This window comes from Trichosurus vulpecula, chromosome 3 (genome assembly GCF_011100635.1).
Source record: "Trichosurus vulpecula isolate mTriVul1 chromosome 3, mTriVul1.pri, whole genome shotgun sequence".
Classification (NCBI taxonomy): domain Eukaryota; kingdom Metazoa; phylum Chordata; class Mammalia; order Diprotodontia; family Phalangeridae; genus Trichosurus; species Trichosurus vulpecula.
The window spans coordinates 284,751,242-284,770,960 of NC_050575.1; positions in this window are offsets into that span (position 1 = coordinate 284,751,242).

Below are 19,719 nucleotides of genomic sequence, written 5' to 3' on the forward strand. Positions count from 1 at the left end.
TCTGCTTAACTAAGGAAAGCAAGGTGAAGGGGTTGACAAGCTCACTTTAATTCAGCATATAAATATCAGTCATTTAGTTCAGGGGAGAAAGCCAGCATCCTGAACTTCAGAGCAACATACAAACAAATTATAAACATCAACAGACAGACCTAATACAGATTCATAGTTACCAACATCTAGGTTCAGCCCGGGAGCTCACAACAAGGGCTGGCCACCACTGTTTCGGGAATGAGCTCCAAGGAAGAGGAGGCCAACCCCTGGTTTTTATATCTTTTTCAGGGTCAGGGGTAAGTCACACATGCGACTCACCCACGTGACCTAGAATCGTCACAAAGAGGCAGACTTAAACCCACATGGTCTAAAAGCCTCTGCTCTCCCAGACACGTAAACTAGGCCCTCCCTGGAGTTAGCCCCACCTTGGGCCCCACCTTAGTTGCCAATCCACACCCACTAAGGTTTTACACCTAATAGGGGTTTGGGCCTGGGGCTTATCACTTAATCAACGAATTACTCAAAGAGAACAAAAGCCAAACTATTCAAGGGCACTTGTTGAACTAAGTGCTAAGGAGCCCATTTTTGGCTACCAACACACCCCTCTGGGACTTCTTCAGATTAGTGCTCAACTGGGCCACCCAAGGGATGATTATCCCAGGTTCAAGGTATTCTATGGGACTCTATTCCTAAAACTGTAAGTCAGCAAGATCCCTACTACTTCTGTTACCATCAATAGTCAGTCAGAAGAAGGAAGGAGGCAGCATTTATTAAGTGACTACTATGAGCAAGGCAGTGGCCCAAGCACTTTACAATATTATCTCATTTGATCCTTATGACAACCCGGGGAGGTAGGTGCTATTATTATCCCCATTTTACAGCTGAGAAAACTGAGACAAACAGAGTTTCAGTGACTCATCCAAGGTTACTCAGCCAAGTAATTGTCTGAGGCTGGAGTTGAATTCAGATCTTCCTGAATCCAAGGCCGTGTTCTACCTACTATACCAGGATACAACTAGCTCAATAAACATTTTTAGGCATTTAATGTGTAACAAGCACTGTGCCGGGAACACAAAAAAGCAAACTCGGTCCCTGCTTTTAAGGAGGTCACAAACTCATGGAATGCTCAAAGCAAAAGTATTTCTTAAGATGGCATAGCAAGATTAGTAGTCATAAAACAGCAAACCTAGGACTCTCTCACAAGTGCAAACAGAAGCAGCTGGAAAAGTAGACACACACAAAGAACACATTCTTGGAGAATCACAGAAATAAAGAAAACAAGTAGTCAAGACAACTCACACCTGCAGAAGTGGAGGGCCCTGATGTCCTTTTTTTTTTAATGGCATCTTCGTGCTGCTCCCACAGGGCACAGCCTTTCTTGTCACAGGTTACACTACTTCTCTCTGGGCCTGCTCTTCTCAGCAGCTTAACTCAGTTCCATAGTTCTACTCTCCTACTGTGTTCTGTTCTACATTGTAAATTGCTCCACTGCAAGACACAATTATCAGTGGGAGTGAGAGAAAAGTCACCTTTTCCTTGCTGCATTCAGGAAGAGCTGCAAGGGAAAAAAAGCAACAGTGACTCCCTCTCATTTTCTGGGCTGTTTAACTGTAGTGGGGCCTCTTCTCGACTGCCACGAATGACTCCTTAAAGAGTGTATTGCTGTGCTGGCTAGTTTGGTTTTTCACGGCCACCATGGATTTGGATGATCCTTCAGCTAGTCAATAGCTAGTGACTATGTAATTCCATCAAGTTGATGAAGAAACTTCTTTATAGTCCCTGAAAGATCAATAAAATATAAACCTTTCTTCCTATTTTCTTTACAAGTTATGAATGGGCCATTCCCAGATTCATACTCTTTATAATCATAGTATAGGCCAATCAAAATGTTAACCAATCAAGATTCCATATCTTTTGTAAGGTACAAAATGATCTGCTTAGAGAAGGAGGCATAACTCTTATAAGATGCAATTCTGACTATACCAAGTCTAAAATGGACAAAATCTCAAAACGTCATGGATTTTGCCATCTACCCCTTTCATTCTGTCGTCTCATCAAAAATGTGCTGGTGAGGACTCAAAAGACAAGAGGTCCCCATTCAATCCCCCATTTTGCTAATATTTATTATTATTATTGTTATTATTGTGATGATGATGATCACTAAGGCTCCAGTGATGACTAGGGTAGCTGACCGTATAGTATTTGTGCATTATTTCACTTGAATCTCATAACTATCATTTTACAGATGGGAAAACTGGGGCTCAGAAATATTTTGTGTTTTATCCATGGTCACACGTCCAGTAAATATTAAAATAGGAATTTAACCTAGTTCTTTCTGACTCAGAGTCTGGAATTTCATCCCATATACCACAGTGTCTCTCCATTACCTGCCCTTCGGAAACTAAGAGGGCTGGTGAACCAGCTTCTAGAAATACATAATCAAGGTCTCCTTTCTCTCCTCCATTCAGAGAATGTACAGGTATTTAATGATTCTTTCCTATAAGCTTATTGCATAGTAACAAAAATTTTTCTAATTAGCTGCTGAGCCACAACTTACCGTTCAGACAAAAGAAGCCTAAATTTGGAAGGTTGGAAGAGTCACCAAAATTCCAGCAACTAGAACCAATAAAAGAGTATACTGGTAGCTAGCTACAGCAGCTGAGTCTGGTGAGAAGCCAGCTATGAGAAACAACCTGATTATCTCAGTCCAGCAATGAATTGACCCAATATCTGAAACACCAGCCGTGCAGGCAAGGAAGCCGTTTGTCCATTGGCTACGTCACATCTAGACATGAGAGAAAGTTTGTAGCAACCACTTTCAGAGTGGATTCCAACTTTGAGAAATTTTTATATTTTGGCTCTCATTATATTATTTTGGTAAATACCCATTTGCAAAATCTAATGGATGCTAATTGGAGAATTTAATGTTTGGGAAAGAACTGGTTAGGAGATGTTGAGGAGATGGTAACTAGTTAATTGATAGTAGGGAGAACACACCAGGCAGGGATTAAGGAAAAAAAGCAATAGAAAATACTACTACCAACCCTTCAATGTTGCCTCCTGAAAATTTTAGGGGAGATGTAGTAGTCTTACTCTGGGGATATGAGCTGTTGGTCAGAGTGCAAGTTAGAAGAATGATCCAAGAGATTATGCCCTATTTACTTATATTATTTATTGTTTTATCAAAAGCTGTACAGCAGTTACACATTGTTATAAGTACATTTCTCCATTAATACAACAACTCACAGGTAAGGAGGGAAGGGATTATTAGCCTTATTTTATGATGAGCCATTTTCTGTGAGGGGTGGGGTTAAGGGTGACTTACCCTATCCTCTACCCCTGCCACCCAGTGGCTATGAGCACATGGAGGATTAAAGTATATGCCTAGCTTAGGCAAGCTTAAGACTGCGTTTTAGGCTGCCTCTTTTGTGTTTGTTCATGACATTAGCAAAATGCTTAATCAACAATCCTGCAAACTGCTTTAAGTTCTGATGAGATTTAATTATCAGCCTCCTGAGAGACTGTAACAGCAGTTATAAGTTACACATAACTAATTGCTTATGTCTTACCAATGTATTCTGTGAGTCTTTCTGACTTTAGACATTTCTTTTAGCAAAGGTTAGCCAACTACAACAGGAGCAACATATCTAGCCCTTTGCCTATTTTTATATGATTCATGAGTTACGGGTTCCCTTAACAGCAAGGGGGGAGGGTGCAATGCTCGAGCCCCCTGGGCCCAGCACAAACTCTTAGTATTCCTGAAAAGACAGACCCCAGTAGCTTACACAAGAATTCCAACATTCTTATCACCTCCACTATTCAATAAAGTCCAGGACCTGATTTCTAAGCTTTGTGTAGCATAGGGGAAAGAGTAGAAAACCAGTCAGGAGAAATGTGGATTTGAATCTTGTTAGTAGCTTATCACCGGAAGTAAGTCATTGACCTCTCTCATTCTCATTCCTCATCTGTAAAATGAGGGAAGTAATGCACACTAGCTCCCCATTTTATTGTAAGGTTCAAGTGAGATAATGCATAAACAACTCTATGTAAATGTCAACTTTTATTCTTTGTACTGACCTCTATTGGAGACTCAGAGAAAAATAAAAAGGGTACACATGCTAGGGGTTCTTTCCCACAAAGTAGAACCAACAGGTCCTAACTCTCTCCAGAGCCATTTCATTAAGCAAGTTCCTTGAGGATTAGACCTCAGGAACCAGCTACTAGTTTGCAAATCCTTACAAGGACCTTGAAGTCCATTTCACATGTCCATTTCCCCAAGAGGAGTCTCAGCAGAGCCTGGGATATGCTATGGGATTAAAAGAGGAGCCTTCCAAATTCTTTCCTTTGCGACTTTAAAACCATATCTCCATGAAACCAAACCAATTTTAATCAGTAGTTCAATCGAACCAGCTGTTTGATGTCACCTAGTCCAGATACGTGGATGATTGACTCAAATTTTTGCCTGAATGGACCATATGTGTCAGTATAGACACATGGCCTGTGGTATCCTTTTGGGGTCTAAAAAAACACGAACCCCATCTCTTTCAGGAAACCAACCCAAACTCAGGCATTTTCTCCTGCCTACATTCCACTGTAAGCCAGGCAAGGACCCAAAGTGCCTCAGGACGTAACAGCCTTGAAAGGGTAGGAAAGGCTCCCAGTGGGGCAGTTAAATACAGCTATGTGAAAATTGGATCTTTCAGTGCACAGAGCTCTAGTCCAAGCCTTTTTGTGTTGATATATTTATTTTCTGTGGAATGATGTTCCCCAGGCTTTGGTGTGGAGTCTCAAGCTTCAATGAGCCAAGATTTTAATGCCAGATTCAGTTTGAGCAATTTGGAATGTTACCTGAAAGTTTTCAGAAACCACCAAATTCATCTAGACCTCAAAGAGAGCCATCACATAAAAACAAACATGTTGTACCTGTTTTTCAGCATCCTTATACTCATACACCTTCCAAGGACTCAATTTAATAAACATGTATTAAGCACCTACCATGTACCAGGCACTGTGCTAAGTCCTGGGGATACAAAAATAGGCAAAAGATACTCCCTTCCCTCAAAGGGTTTGCAATCTAATGGGGGAGAAAATATGCAAACAAATATACACAAACCAAGTTATATATGGGATAAATAGGAAATAATTAAAAGAGAGAAAACACTGGAATGAAGAAGAGTTAGGGAAGGCTTCCTGGAGAAGGTGGGATTTTAATTGAGACTTAAAGGAAGTCAGGGAGGTCAGTAGTCAAAGCAGAGATGAGAGTATTCCAAATATAGAGAACAGCCAGAGAAAGTACCCAGAGCTAAGGATGAAGTGACTTGTTCACAGAACAGCGAGGAAGGCAGTGTCACTGAATTAAAGTGTTGGGGAGTAAGGTATAAGAAGACCAAAACAGAAGGCAGAGTTAGTTTTTAAAGGGCATTGAATACCAAACAGAGGATTTTATGTTTGAATCTCAAGGTGATAGGAAACCACTAGAGTTTTTTGAGTAGGATGGGAGTATAGGGGTGATCATATGTTCATTTTAGGAAAATCACTTTAGTAGCTGAATGGAGAATGGATTGAAGTAAGGAGAAACTTGAGGCAGGAAAACCCATGAGCAAGCTATTGCAATAATCAAGGCATGAGGTGATGAGGCCTGGGACTAAAATGGCGGCAGTTTCAGAAGTGAGAAGAGGGTATATTGGAGAGATGTTGCAAAGGTGAAATCAACAGGCCTTGGCAACAGCTTAAATAAAGAGCGTAAAAGATAGTGAAGAATCCAGGATGACTCCCGGGTTGTGAGCCTCAGGGACAGGAGGATGGTGTAGGTCTCTACAGGAATAAGAAAGGTAGGAGGCAGGAAGGGTTTAAGGGGAAAAAAATGAGCTCTGCTTTGGACATATTGAGTTTAAGGTATCTACTGGACATCCAGTTCAAGATGTCTGAGAGGCAGTTGGAGATGTGAGATTGGAGGGCAGCAGATAGATTGGGGCAGGGCAGGTAGTTTTGAGAATCATCAGCATAGAGATGGCAATTAAATCCGTGCCAGCTGATGTGATCACTAAGTGAAGTACTATGGAGGGAGAAGAAAACAGAGTGCGGAACAAAAACCTGAAAGACCCCTATGGTTAGTTAGAGGGTGTGATCTAAGGGGAGAGCCAGCAAAGGAGACAGAAGGAGTAGTCAGGTAGATAGGAGGAAAACGGGGAGAGAATGCTGTTTTGAAAACCTACCAAGAAGGAAATATCAAGAAGGAGAGAGTGACCAATCATGTCAAAAGCAGTAGAGGTCATGGAGAATGCAAAAGAGACAAAAGACAGTTCTTGCTGTCAAGGAGCTTACAATCCAATGGAGCTTACAATCTACGAATATAAGTAAAGCAAGCTATATACAAGATAAATAAAAATAATTTAAAATTATACTGCAATTAAGAAGTGTTAGGAAGGTAGAATTTTAGTTGGGACTTAAAGGAATCCAGGGAGGTCAGGAGTAAGAGCTGAGGAGGGAAAACATTTCAGGCACAAGGCATAGCCGAAGAAAACTCCTAGAGCCAAGAAATGAAGAGTCTTGTTCGTAAAAAAGCCAAGAGACCAATGTCACTAGATTTGGCAAATAAGAGATCATTGGTAATTTTGAAGACAGCAATTTTGAAGTGATAAAGTCAGAAGCTAGATTGTAAGGAGTTAAGAAGAGAATAAGCAGAGAGAAAGTGGAGGTACCAATCGTCGATGGCCTCTTCTAGGAATTTAGCTACAAAAGGCAGAAGAGAAATAGAATGAGAGTTAGCAGGGATGAAAGGTCAAGTGAAGATTTTTTTTAGCATAAGAGAGACATAAGCATGTTTGTAGGCAGTAGGAAATGAGCCAGTAAAGAGGAAGAGATTGAAAATAAGTGAAAGCGTGGAGATGATCAGATTGTATGCTGTCTTGGGAAGGGGAAGGAGAGGAAGGGAGAAAAGAATTTGGAACTCAAAATCTTATAAAAGTGAATGTTGAAAATTATCTTTACATGTAATTGGAAAAATAAAATACCATTAAGTGGTGGGAGGAGAAAAGGTGGACATGACAGAGGAGGCAATTTGTTGGAGAAGATGGAATGGAATGGAATCACTAGAACAAGAAGAGGCGTTAGCCTTAGTGAGGAATAAGGCCACTTCTTCATGTGAGACAGGGGTGAAGAAGAGTAAAATGGCAGAAGGCATCTGAGTGATAGATGAGGAAGATGGAAAAAGAGGGAGTTCACAGTGAATGACTTCACTTTTTTCTCTAAAATATGGGGCAAGATTTTCAGATGGGTAGCTACAAGAGGTTTAAGGAAGGATGAAAAGATTTGGAAAGCTGCCATGGGGAGTGGGGATAATGAATTGATAAGGGAAGTATATTAAGATTGCCTAGCAGCAACAAAGGCCCAGTTGAGGTTGTGTTAACATAAACTTGTAGTTGACCCAATCAGAATGGTTGCATGATTTTCTCCACTTTTGTTCAGCAGCATGTGTGTAGCATCAAAGGAGTGACCCAAGACTGAGACTTGTTTAGGCATAGTCAGTAATACGATAAGAGAACTAGGGATTCAAGAGAGGAAGACAGAGTAGAGCTGAATTGGTTCACCAAGGAGTCAAAATTGGAAGAAAATAAGAGAGTCGATAGTGCAGGGGAGATGGACTAGGAGAGAATTGAGGTGTTAAGTGATTGGAGGTCAAGGTGGGGAAGAAGAGTGAAGTGATATAAAGTTATGTAAGAGTAAAGTTTCATATACATATATACACACACATACATACAGATATATATGTGTGTATGTGTATATACATATATATAACACATATATACATATACATATGTATATATATATATAAAGAGGAAGAGGTGAAGAGCCAATAGATTATGTATGGTTGGATAAAGGAATTTCAGAATTTTTGAACATGGAAGGGCTACATTTGTGGGTGATGGCAAGTTCAAGGGTATGAAGGCGCATCCAGCATTGGAAAGAGTAGCCAGGGAAGCTCTGTCATCAGAGAGAAGCCAGATTTCTGTAAGAGCTAGTAGATGGAAGGAATGTGAGATGAATAGATTTAAGATGAAGGGAAGTGTGTTGCTTATGGAATAGGCATTCCAGACGGAACAGCGGAAGGGCTAGGCAGAGTTAGCATGAAATTTCACAGACCTTGTTTCCTGAAAGCTTCATGAAATCCCTGTTTATGGAACTAAGACTGTTAGCATTTTCTGACAAAAGAAAACAAGACACAGAGGTGGCAGGCACCCAATCCAAGGGTATATCACTTCTAGGGAATCTTAACCTGGGTTCTGTCAACCTTAAAAAAAATTTTGATAGCTATATTTCAATACGATTGTATTCCTTTATAATCCTATCTATTTTATTTGTGCATTTAAAAACATTCTGAAAAGATTTCCATAGCATTCATACTAAATGGGTTCATGAAATTTAAAAAAAGTTAAAAATCCCTGAAGGTCATGGCAGAAAAAGCTTAAACGTTAAACCTAATATATGTAAAAGTGATCTAGTTAAATAGAATTCAATGGTCATCAAAGTTGATTCAGCTCAATCATCTGGTTATGTCAATGTCCATTTCCTTCATATCCACTGCAGGTATGTCTCTCCTGAAGTTACATGCAAAGTCAAAGATGATAACTTTTGCTGATAAGCACCTTCTTAAGTCAAGAGCATAAAAATAATGCTGTTTTCATTTATAAAAGCCATATCACTCCCTAGTTGTACCAGGTCTCAAACTGTATTATAAAACAGTAATCATCAGAATAATTTGGTACTGGCTAAGAAATAGAGAGGTGGTTCAGAGGAATAGATTAATTACATAATACATTGCAATAAATGACAATAGTAATTTAGTGTTTAATAAATCCAAAGAACCAAGCTTTTCTGAAAAAACTCTTATTTAACAAAAAAAAAGTGCTTGGAAAGCTGGAAAAAAGTATAGCAGAAAATAGGTATAGACCAACATCTTATACGGTATACCAAGATGAGGTCAAAATGGGTACATGATTTAGACATAAAGACTGATAGCATAAGCAAATTAGGAGACCATGGAATAGTTTTATCTGTAAGATCTATGGATCAGGGAAGAATTTGGGATCAAACAAGCTGTCTAGAGCATTATAAAATATAAAATGGATAATTTTGATTATATAAAGCTAAAAAAAATTTCCACAAACAAAACCAATACAAAGAAAATTATCAGGAAAGGAAAAAACTGGGAGAAAAATCTTATAGTAAATATCTCAAATAAAGCTATCATTTCTCTAATACATAGATAACTGAGTCAAATTTATAAGAATATAAGTCATTCCCCAACTGACAAATGGTCAAAGGATATGAACAGGCAGTTTTCAGACAAGGAAATCAAAGCTATCTATAGTCATATAAAAATGCTCTAAATCACTATTTATTAGAGAAATACAAATTAAATCAACTCAGGGGTACTGCCTCATACCTATCAGATAGCCTAATATGACAGAAAAGGAAAATTATAAATGTTGGAGGGGATGAAGGAAAAATGGTACACTAATGCGCTGCTGGTGGAGTTGTGAACTGATCCAACCATTCCGGAGAGCAATTTGGAACCATGCCTAAAGGGCTATAAAATTCTGGATACCCTTTGATTCATCAATACCACTTCTAAGACTGTATCCCAAAGAGGTCTTTTAAAAAAAGGAAAAGAATCTATTTGTACAAAAATACTCATAGCAGCTCTTTTTTTGGTAGCTAAAAATCGGACATTAGAGGGATACCCATCAATTGTGGAATGGCCAAACAAGTTGTGGTATATGATTGTAATGGAATATTATTGTGCCCTAAGAAATGATGAACAGGATGGTTTCAGAAAAACCTGGAAAGACTTACATGAATTTTTATAGATTGAAGTGAACAGAACCAGGAGAACATTGTATGCCATAACAGTAACATTGTACAATAAACAAGTGTGAATGACTTGGCTATTCTTAGCAATACAATGATCCAAGAAGATCTCAAAGGACTCATGATGAAAAATGTTATCTGCCTCCAGAGAAAGGACTGTTGGAATCTGAATGCAGATTGAAGCATACTATTTTGCTCTTTTTCTATCTTCCTTTCCTTTCCTTTTTCCTTTCTTTCTTTTTTTGTTCATTTTTCCCACAAAATGATGAATAAGGAAATGTTTTACATGATTACACACACACACACACACATATATATATATATATATATATATATATATATATATATATATATATATAACCTATATCAGATTGCTTGCTGTCTCAGAGAGGGGGGAGGAGAAGGAGGGAGAAATAGAATTTGGAAATCAAAACTTAACAAACAAATGTTAAAAATTATTTTTACATGTAATTGGGGAAAATAGAATATTTTTTTTAAAAGCCATATCTCTTAAAGTATTTTCCTCATAAAACTCCTGTGAGGAAGCCAGTGCAGCTATTATCATGCCCATTTTATAGATGAGAAAACTGGGACACAGAAAATTTAATTGACTTGTTCATAGCCATATAACTTAAAAGAGTAAGGACAGGATTCAAACTTGGGTCTCCTGATTCTCTGTGAAGCACTCTTTCCACTGAACTCCTTCATATTATCCTGTTAGAATCTATTAATCAGTGATAAATTATAATTATGCCTTCAGTCTTCCCTTTATGCAGACATGGTCTGCACTAACATTTGTCTTTGTGCCATATTTGCCAAATAATTCATAGATGAGCTCATGGAATATCTAAGATTCTTTATGAGGCACTGCAGTGTGTGGAAGGTGGAATGGGGTAGAAGACTGGCATCAGACTCAAGATATATGGATTTCATTCCCAATTCTGCCACTAGCTCTATGACCTTGGGCAAATTATTTTCTGGGCCTCTGTGTTGCTTCATTTATAAAATGAAGCAGTTAAACTCACTAGGTGATGACCTCCAAGGTCCCTTTCAATTCCTAAAAAGTGGTATTATGGGCTTCACCTAGAGATTTTCCCTAAAGCAAATATTAGCACTCCCTTCTAACTGGACTTCAAGTTCTCTGACAAGTTCCATACCACAATGATCCTCATGGGAGAAGAAAAGGCAGTTCCAAATGGGCTGACTCCTCCCTATTGTCTTAGATACTCAAAGTAATCATTAATGAGTAGGTCCTACAAAGGTCGAAAACTTGGATGAAATAAGATCACCTCTTGTGAGGACCATGACATCTTTATTGTTTTGTTCTTCTTGAGTCCTTTCTAAATGTTCCTAGGTCATAGTGGGCATTGGGTATGAAGGCCAGTGATGCTATGCAATTACAAATAATGAAACAGCAAATTCTCTTAAGAATCAAAATGATAAGTCTTTTGTTGAGAAGCAAAATATTATCTGTTCTCAGTAGCTGAAGGATATATAGTGTTCATTAAGCCTCTCTAACTATCCACATGAGTTGTAATAAAGGCAACATCAGTGCAGAATTTCCATTGGGGAAATGTGCAGACTCTGAACCAACATAGGAAGATAAATTTGAATCTTTCACATTCCAGCCTCCCTTCCCCAGCCCCACCTCCACCGCCAATGAGACGATCCATTACATAAAACGTGTTTAGCTGACTGATGATAAGCAGCATGGATGAATGACTACAATTGTTCTTGAGCCCTGCTGAATAGATCCCTCCTGCTAGGAACAAATAGGGTCTCTTCAAGGGTGAATTGCTATTGCTGGGGCCGAGAGACCTCATTGTGTATAGCAGCCGTTCATTTGATAATGACAAAGATAGTGATGAAAAAGAACACCAAAGCATAGGCTTTTGAGAACTCTATGAATGATTGCAGTTTAAATCAGGAGAGAAGGGGAGAAAAAGAGAAAGGAAAGAAAGGGGGGAAAGGTGTGGGTATATAAGAAGGGGGGGAGGGTTTGTAGACAGTGGGGAAAAAAAATTCCAAGGGTAAAAAGAATAAACACAAACACATATACACACACACATATTCATATGTACATATATATACAGAAACATACTTAGGCATATGTGTATGCATCTGTGCATCCATTTCTGTGTATACCTGTGTCTGTGTATGCATGTGCCTGAGCATGCATGTGCACATGAACACATACGTACAAAGAACTATAGAATCAGAGTTGCAACCTCAGAGTTCATTTAGGACAATACTAGCTGGAAGTATGAATCCCCTTTATATAATCTCTGAAAACTGGTCATTTTTCCTTTGCTTGAATATCTCCAAAAGTTGGAGAATTCACCATACCAAAAGTGGGTCCACTCATTCCACTGTCATGCAGCTCTAATTGTTAGAAAGTTTGTCCTTATTTGGAATTTAAATCTACATCTCTAATGCTCATCCATTAGTCCTAACTCTACCATCTGAATCCAGGTACTAATTTACATCATATAATTGAATTTGAAGAAATGCCTTAACTTAGTCATTTTCAAATTTATATACTAGATTACCCCCCAAAGCCATGCATCAAGTAAACTGAACCTGACATGATGTTGTACATGGCCTGTACCCTATATCTCTATAACTAGAAATCACCAGGTTCTTACGTTATTTTACTACCTCAGGTTACTACCACTAACATTCACAATGCAGGAAGCACACCAGAAGTCACCAACCCTATTGTGGAAGGAATTAATTTTAATTCCCCATAACAAATACTATGTGTCACAAATTAAATGTATAGAATATGTATACTCTTCCAATGATGCTTCATGACTGAAAATAATGGAATACTAAATTCTCTTAAGAATCAAAATTGTAGGTAGCCTAAAAGGAAATGGAGAGATAGGTGACAGGTACAGGCATGTTGATAATAATGACTTGCACATAGGAAATAGCATAAAAGAATCAGAATTATAGGATTTCAGAGTTGGAAGGGAGCTTAGAGAATCTCTAATACAACCCATAAATGAACAATTACCTTTAAAAAATACTCCAGCAGTCTTTCTGCTTTTGCTTGAAGGCCTCCAATGAAGGAGAAACCACTACATACAATCAAGAACAGCTGGGTTCTCACCTACTCGCACCCCACTTAACTTCTATTTCAAATCTCTAGGAGACATTTTGGTCCATTCTTTTCAATGCAATGATCATTCCCCATGATATAGAAAAGGATAGTGTCTAGATCTGCTACTTCATCGCTAAATAGAACTCTCAAATGAATAAGCTCCCTCTGCCAATTCAGGTTGGCACTTTTCTGGAACTTATACTCTTAAAGAACTGCCTAGATCACTGAGAGATTGACTTGCCCAGCTCTTCCTAAATCCAAGACTGGCTTGCTGCCCATTATGGAATTCTATGTCTCTAGTGCATGGCTATTATGCAGTAAATGGCTGAATCTTACTTTTCTACATTATACAGCCTGCATCTACCATGCCACCAAACAGGCAGAGAAACCCACTTCCACAATAGAGACATCATTAATAGTGCATATATCACACCTGGATTTTGTAATTAACATCCTTTAAACATTTTATTTCCATCTTTCAAAGACATGCAAAGCACACCAATTATTTTTTTTATTTTTATTTTTAGTTTACAACATTCAGTTCTACAGGTTTAGGGGTTCCAAAATTTTTCTTCCTCCCTCTCCTCTCCCCTCTCCCCCAAGATGGCATGTAATCCAATGTAGGTTCTATATTTACCTTCACATTGAACTTACATAATAGTCCAGTTATAAAGAAGAATTATAACCAATAGAATGAATCATGAGAACGAAGAAACAAAACCAAAAAAGAAGGGGAAAAGAAAGAGAGCACATACTTTGCCTCCATCTGCATTCAGACTCCATAATTATTTCTCTGGATGAAGCACACCAATTATTTAAAAAATATAAATTGCTTGAGGCAGTGAGTAGAGTACTGGACCTATACTCCGGAAGACCTGAGTTCAAATCCAGCCCCAGATACTTACATGCTATATCGCCTTAGGCAAGTCACTTAACTATTGTTGTATGCTTCAGTTTCCTCATCTGCAAAATGAGGATAATAATTGCACCTACTTCTTAGGGTTGTTGTGAAGATAAAATGAGATAATATTTGTCAAGTGTTTTGTAAACCTTAAAATTCTGTGTAAATAGCTATTACTATAGATATATTATATAAATGTATACGGCTATTTATTATTATAATAAATATTATTATTATTATCCCAGGCTCCTTAGATCATCTAAGAGGAAGTGGACCTTATTTAAGGGTTGCTTCCATCCTTAGTGTATCTCAATCTCATCCTATTAAGAAACTGGGTAGAGAATGCCTCCCCTGGTCCCCAATATCCCTCTCCATAAAAATGGCTTCTCCAAATGGGGAAGCAAAAGAGAATGGCTTCCCATGGTCCAAGAGACCGAGGAAGAAAAGATCCAAAGGGGGAAGGAAGAAATATCAAGCCATTTTAGGAAGACCTAGTAAGCATTGAGGGGAAATTCTACTAACCAGGGACGCAGACTAGACTTGACAGAAAATTCATCCCAAGGAATATATGACAGATGCAAAGATGTGGCTTCAGATATCTGAGCCTCAAAGATACATACTAAGCTCATTTGCAATTTTTCCTATCAATGAATAAAATCAATATTTCAATAAATATTAAATATTATATATTCATTATATACCAAAACCCAGGATGTTTCAATTTGTATTATTTTCCCTTTTCCAGATTTCATCTTTCTGTTTGCCGCAATGTGCATTACGCTTTGGCATAGATCTTGGCTTGACTCTAATTTATTCATGGACTTTTGCTCTTCTATTTTGGAAATTATTAGTACCTAAGATCCCAATTCTTCGTTCTTCTTTCCTCTTATGTTTAATGTCTTCATAAACCCTTGTGTTTGTGTATGACCACAGCATATTCCCTCTTTTCTCCCTCTATGCTTGGCCAACTGAAAGAAAAATATCTGACTGGCATACTGAGAAATAAGATATTACAATGTCTCCTCTTCACTAACTCCTTCTGGTGAGCATGTATCTGCTCTCCTGTTCCAGAATGAGATTAACCCATCATTTGTGATATAGAGCACATCTTACTGCCTTGACCTATAAACTTTTTTTTTGTAATGTCCTCATTCTCAAGTCCACCAAGGTCTGTTCTGTAAAAAAACAAATCTCTCTTGATATTTCTCTGCATGATAATTCTTTCCTGGCTTTCCATTTTAGATACTTAGACTTTATATCCTAGTCTGTCATCTTTCTTGCTGTCTTTCTCATAGATTGCCCTTCTCTAGTTCATCATTTCTTTTCAGTAGAACATTCCCATCATTCTTTTAATGTGAATAGGTGGAAGCTGGTGTCTGTCCCCCAAATGTTACATCCTCTGCCTTCTTAGGGTCAGATATATTATATAGAGGATTCTGGTTTCATCTCAGTTGGTTCTCTCATACCATTCATCTCTGAGTTCCTGTGCTCAGGTGCCACCCTTTGCTTCAGTGGACTCAGAGATGCTAGGCCATTGAGAGCAATAGCCCAAGTTTTTCTCAACTCACTCAGCAAAATCTTGTAGTTGAGCTCAATAATGAGGCAGTAGCAAGTGTCTGAGGTAAGGTTCAAACTCAGGTCTTCCTGCGTACAAGTCCAACAGTATATCCTACATTGCACCACCTAGCTGCCTTAGATAAGTCAAGCATTGTAATATTTTACTGCAAAGATCCTTCAAGTCCAGGGGAAAATAATCTAACATCAAACCCAAGAATCTCAAAAGATTGTCATGTGAGATAGTGAACAGAACAGAAGAGGGACCAAGGCATATTCTTGGGGCATGAAGACCTTGTAGGATAATCTGGCAAAGGAAATCAAAAAGAAGTAGTCAGACAGGTAGTAGGAGAGACAAGAGAGAAGAGTATATCTAGGAAGAGGGGGAGGAGACAATTCTTAGAGAAGTAAAGAAGGATAATGAATGAGAGAAGGCCATTGGATTTAGTCCTTCACAGATTACTAAGAACTGGAGAGAGTAGTTGATGCTGAGCAATGGAGATGGAAACCAAACTGAGAGAAAACGTGGAAGAGAAAATCAAGAAATTGAGACAACTATAAGTAACTCTCTCTGGGAAATTTCTTGGGGAAAGTAACAGAGATACAAGATGCTAGCTTAAGGGGATAGTGATTATGATGAAGGATTAATTTTAAGGATGAGGGAGGCCTGAGCAAGTTTGCAGGTAGTGACAAAAGACACAGTGGAAAAGAGGAGATTGAAAGTTAGAGAATGAGAGTAAACAAGGTCCTGTAGGGGACAAGAAGGAATGGGACAAACAATTTGAGTGGAAGGATCTTATGACATATGACCCCTATTTTCTCAGCCACTTAGGATTCGAGTTCCTCTCCTAAAGAGAGAAGTGAGAGGGTGGTATAGGACACATGAGGATAGAGGAAAATATTTGGGATAATCCCTGTGTAGGGATTTACTCATCCACAATTTTTTCTGCCAATTTTTTTTCAGATTTTGAAAAATTAATTTTGGCTGTTTTCATTGCATTACTGGAAAAGTCAACATCTTCTATAGTGCATTTAACAATCTCCCTTGTCTCTTGTACACAAGCCATATTGAATCAATTGGCCCACTTTCCTGATTTGTAAGCATATTCCATACTGTTCATATGTATAGTTCAGTAAGCACATTTCAAACTCACATTCATAAAGGCTGATTTTATAAATTTGGCTTCGTGGGTCTAATTTTGATTATTTATAGCTCTTTACCTTCCCCCAAGAGATAGCTGCAATCCTCTTTGAACATCACTCTTCTTATTGGTATGCAGAAAAGTTTCTTTTCTCCTTAATTTCCCTCCTACAGTTAGTGGGAAGAGGGAAGGAGGACAGTGAGGGGAGAAGAGAGATTCTATATTCATAAATCTATTTTTCTCTCATCCATTCATATTCATGATCATACTTCTTTCAAACCAAATTTTTGTATGTATATAGACACACAATGTGTCCCAAAAGTCTTGGTGCAGTTTTAAGACTTAATGACTTTTGAGACCATCTGTATATAGAAAGAATCTATATTGATGTATGTGTATATGTATGTATATGTATATGTATATGTATATGTATATGTATATGTATATGTATATGTATATGTATATGTATGCAAGTATAATAGGATAGGGACTGAAACTGTCATTTCACTGGCATAAGGAATTACCAGATGAGGAAACTCCCTCTATCAATACAAGTTAACACTTTATCTGTGACTTAAAATCTTAGAGAGTTGCCTAGAATACTTGAAAGGTTAAACAACTTGTCCAGTCACGCAGCCTATATGTGTCAGAGGCAGGACATAAATCTGGCTTTCCTTTGTTCAAGTCTAACTCTCTATCTGTTATGCCACTCTCTCACATGCACACATATGCATGCACATGCATATATGTATATGTGTATGCTTATATGTTAGGGTATTTTGGTATGTGTGCATTGTTTTTAGGAGAATATAAGCTTTCTAGAGGTAGGGAGTATTATATTTTTTTCTTTACAGCACAATTCCTGGCACCCAGTAGATACATGATAAATGCTTGTTGGTTATAATGAGTCATTTTCAAATTTTAAACATCTAAATGGTTTTTTTCTTTTAAAAATGTTTTAAAAACCCACAACCTAGTCCCTTCCTATAAAATAAATTGCCCTTTCCATAATGAACATCAACTTCGCTTTCAGTGGTAAAATTAGAAGCAGTTTTTATTCACAAGACTGCAGCTCTAGCCTTCTGTATTTGTATGCTTTTGTAGTCTATTCAATTTATTTTTAAAAAAAAACATTTTTAAGTGTCTGCTCTGTGCATACACTGCACTTGCTGGGCACTGGGAAAAGTACCAACTTCAGATAAGGCACTCTCTGTCTTCAATGAGCTTTCAGCAAAGGAGGTAGAAATGTCACTTCCACAGACGACTATAATGTGAAATAAAACCAGAGTTTTAGAGCTGGAAGGTCCCTTAAAGGTCATCTCTCATTTACCCACCTCTTCTCACAGATGAATAAATGGAAGCCCAGAGTGGTCGCATGAATCATCGTTGCCCTTTCTAATATGCCTAATGATGGATTAGAAGGGCACAAAAAAGTGTTACAAAAGGTTGATGGCAATTGGGAGGGAGAATATATATATACACACACACACACACATATGTGTACATATGTGTATATGTAGATGTATGTACTTGCATATATGTATGTACAAATACATACTCACACAGATACATATAAGTACTTATGAATATATGCATGTACATACACATATGTATCCTACATACATGTGTGTTATGTAAGGCTGATGGTGATTAGGAGGCAGAAATCATGAGATATATATATATATACACATATACACATATGTGTGTATAGATATATTTATACAGTGAGTCAGTACTGTCTTACTGAATGTACATAGGACTAGTGAGAAACAAGCTGGAAAGTTTGGAGCCAAATTTCCAGGTGAAGAAGCTCAGTCTGTTAGTCTCATGGTCTTCTTTTTCACGTTTACTTTCCTCACAGTCTCTCTTCACATTCCCCTTTTCTTCCTTTATGGACTCCAGATACCACTGACTCACTTGAAATAAGCATTTGTCTCCTTGTCTCTGCAATATTTATTTCCTCTCTATTTTTTTATCCCTAATCCTTTTTCAAGTTTTCATACTTTTTTCTCACCATAACCTAAAATCTGTTTTCTTCTTTATTTCCCTCATCTATTTCTGAAATTCCTTTTATAGCTCTGGAGGACTCCCTGCATGCCCATACTAGATTAGTGGGGGGAGGGGTTGGTGTTCCTCTTCCCCTTTCATCCTGGGCCCTTGAAAATATTCCACCTCTGTCTGTCACCCTCTTACTATGACAGACTCTTGATCAGTCAGCATAGCTGGCATAGAATCAAAGATTTAAAGTCTGTCCAAGCTGTAAGGGACAGAGAGCCCAGGATCCGTCAGACCTGATGACAATTATGGACTCTTTGGTCACTCATTTGGGATAAATAAAGAGATGATATGTGAGCATCTTCTAGCCCTCAATGAGTTCAAGTCACTAGAAATGGATAAATTACCTCCCCAGGTACCAAAAGAACTTAGAGTTACACTGGTATATGTCTGTTATCCCTGCTCTCAGGGAGGCTGAGATAGATGGATTGCCTGAGCTTAGGAATTCTGAGTTGAAGTGAACTAAGTTGTTTGGGTGTCCAGACTAAATTTGGTGCCAATATGATGTCCCTGGGAGCAGAGGGCTACCAAGAAGGTGCCACTAAGAAGGGGAAACCAACCCAAGACATAAATGAAGCACTTCAAAACCCCCATAACATTTAGTATTGGAATTTGGCTCAATTGCCACTGCACTGTTGGTTTGGGTGAGATAGACCCAGTGTCAGAAACAAACAAGCAAACAAACAAAAACATATAAGCAGAACCAAAAAAAAAAAACCGAAATATATGTATGAAGCCTAAGCCAAAATAGATAGAAAGAAAAAGATTAAAAATGGATACTTGGTAATTAAAATGACCAAGCTTGTGCCTAATAAAGACACTAAATTCTTTGGGTTGCACTTTTTCATTTCTTGTTATAAGGGATTGGTCTCTGGGTGATAGTTAGGAGGGATATATTGGATAATGAAGGTGATTTTAAAACAAAAATATCAGCACAAATTGAAGTAAGGTAAGAAAGGTCATGGGGAATGAGGAAACTGTCTCAGGATTGATGAAGGATAAATGTCATCACAATTTTTTAAAAAGTTGAGGGGAGAGGGTAGAATTGAATTCAATTCTTGGTAAAAATTCTAGAACAAGTTATTTAAGGTATGGCTTGT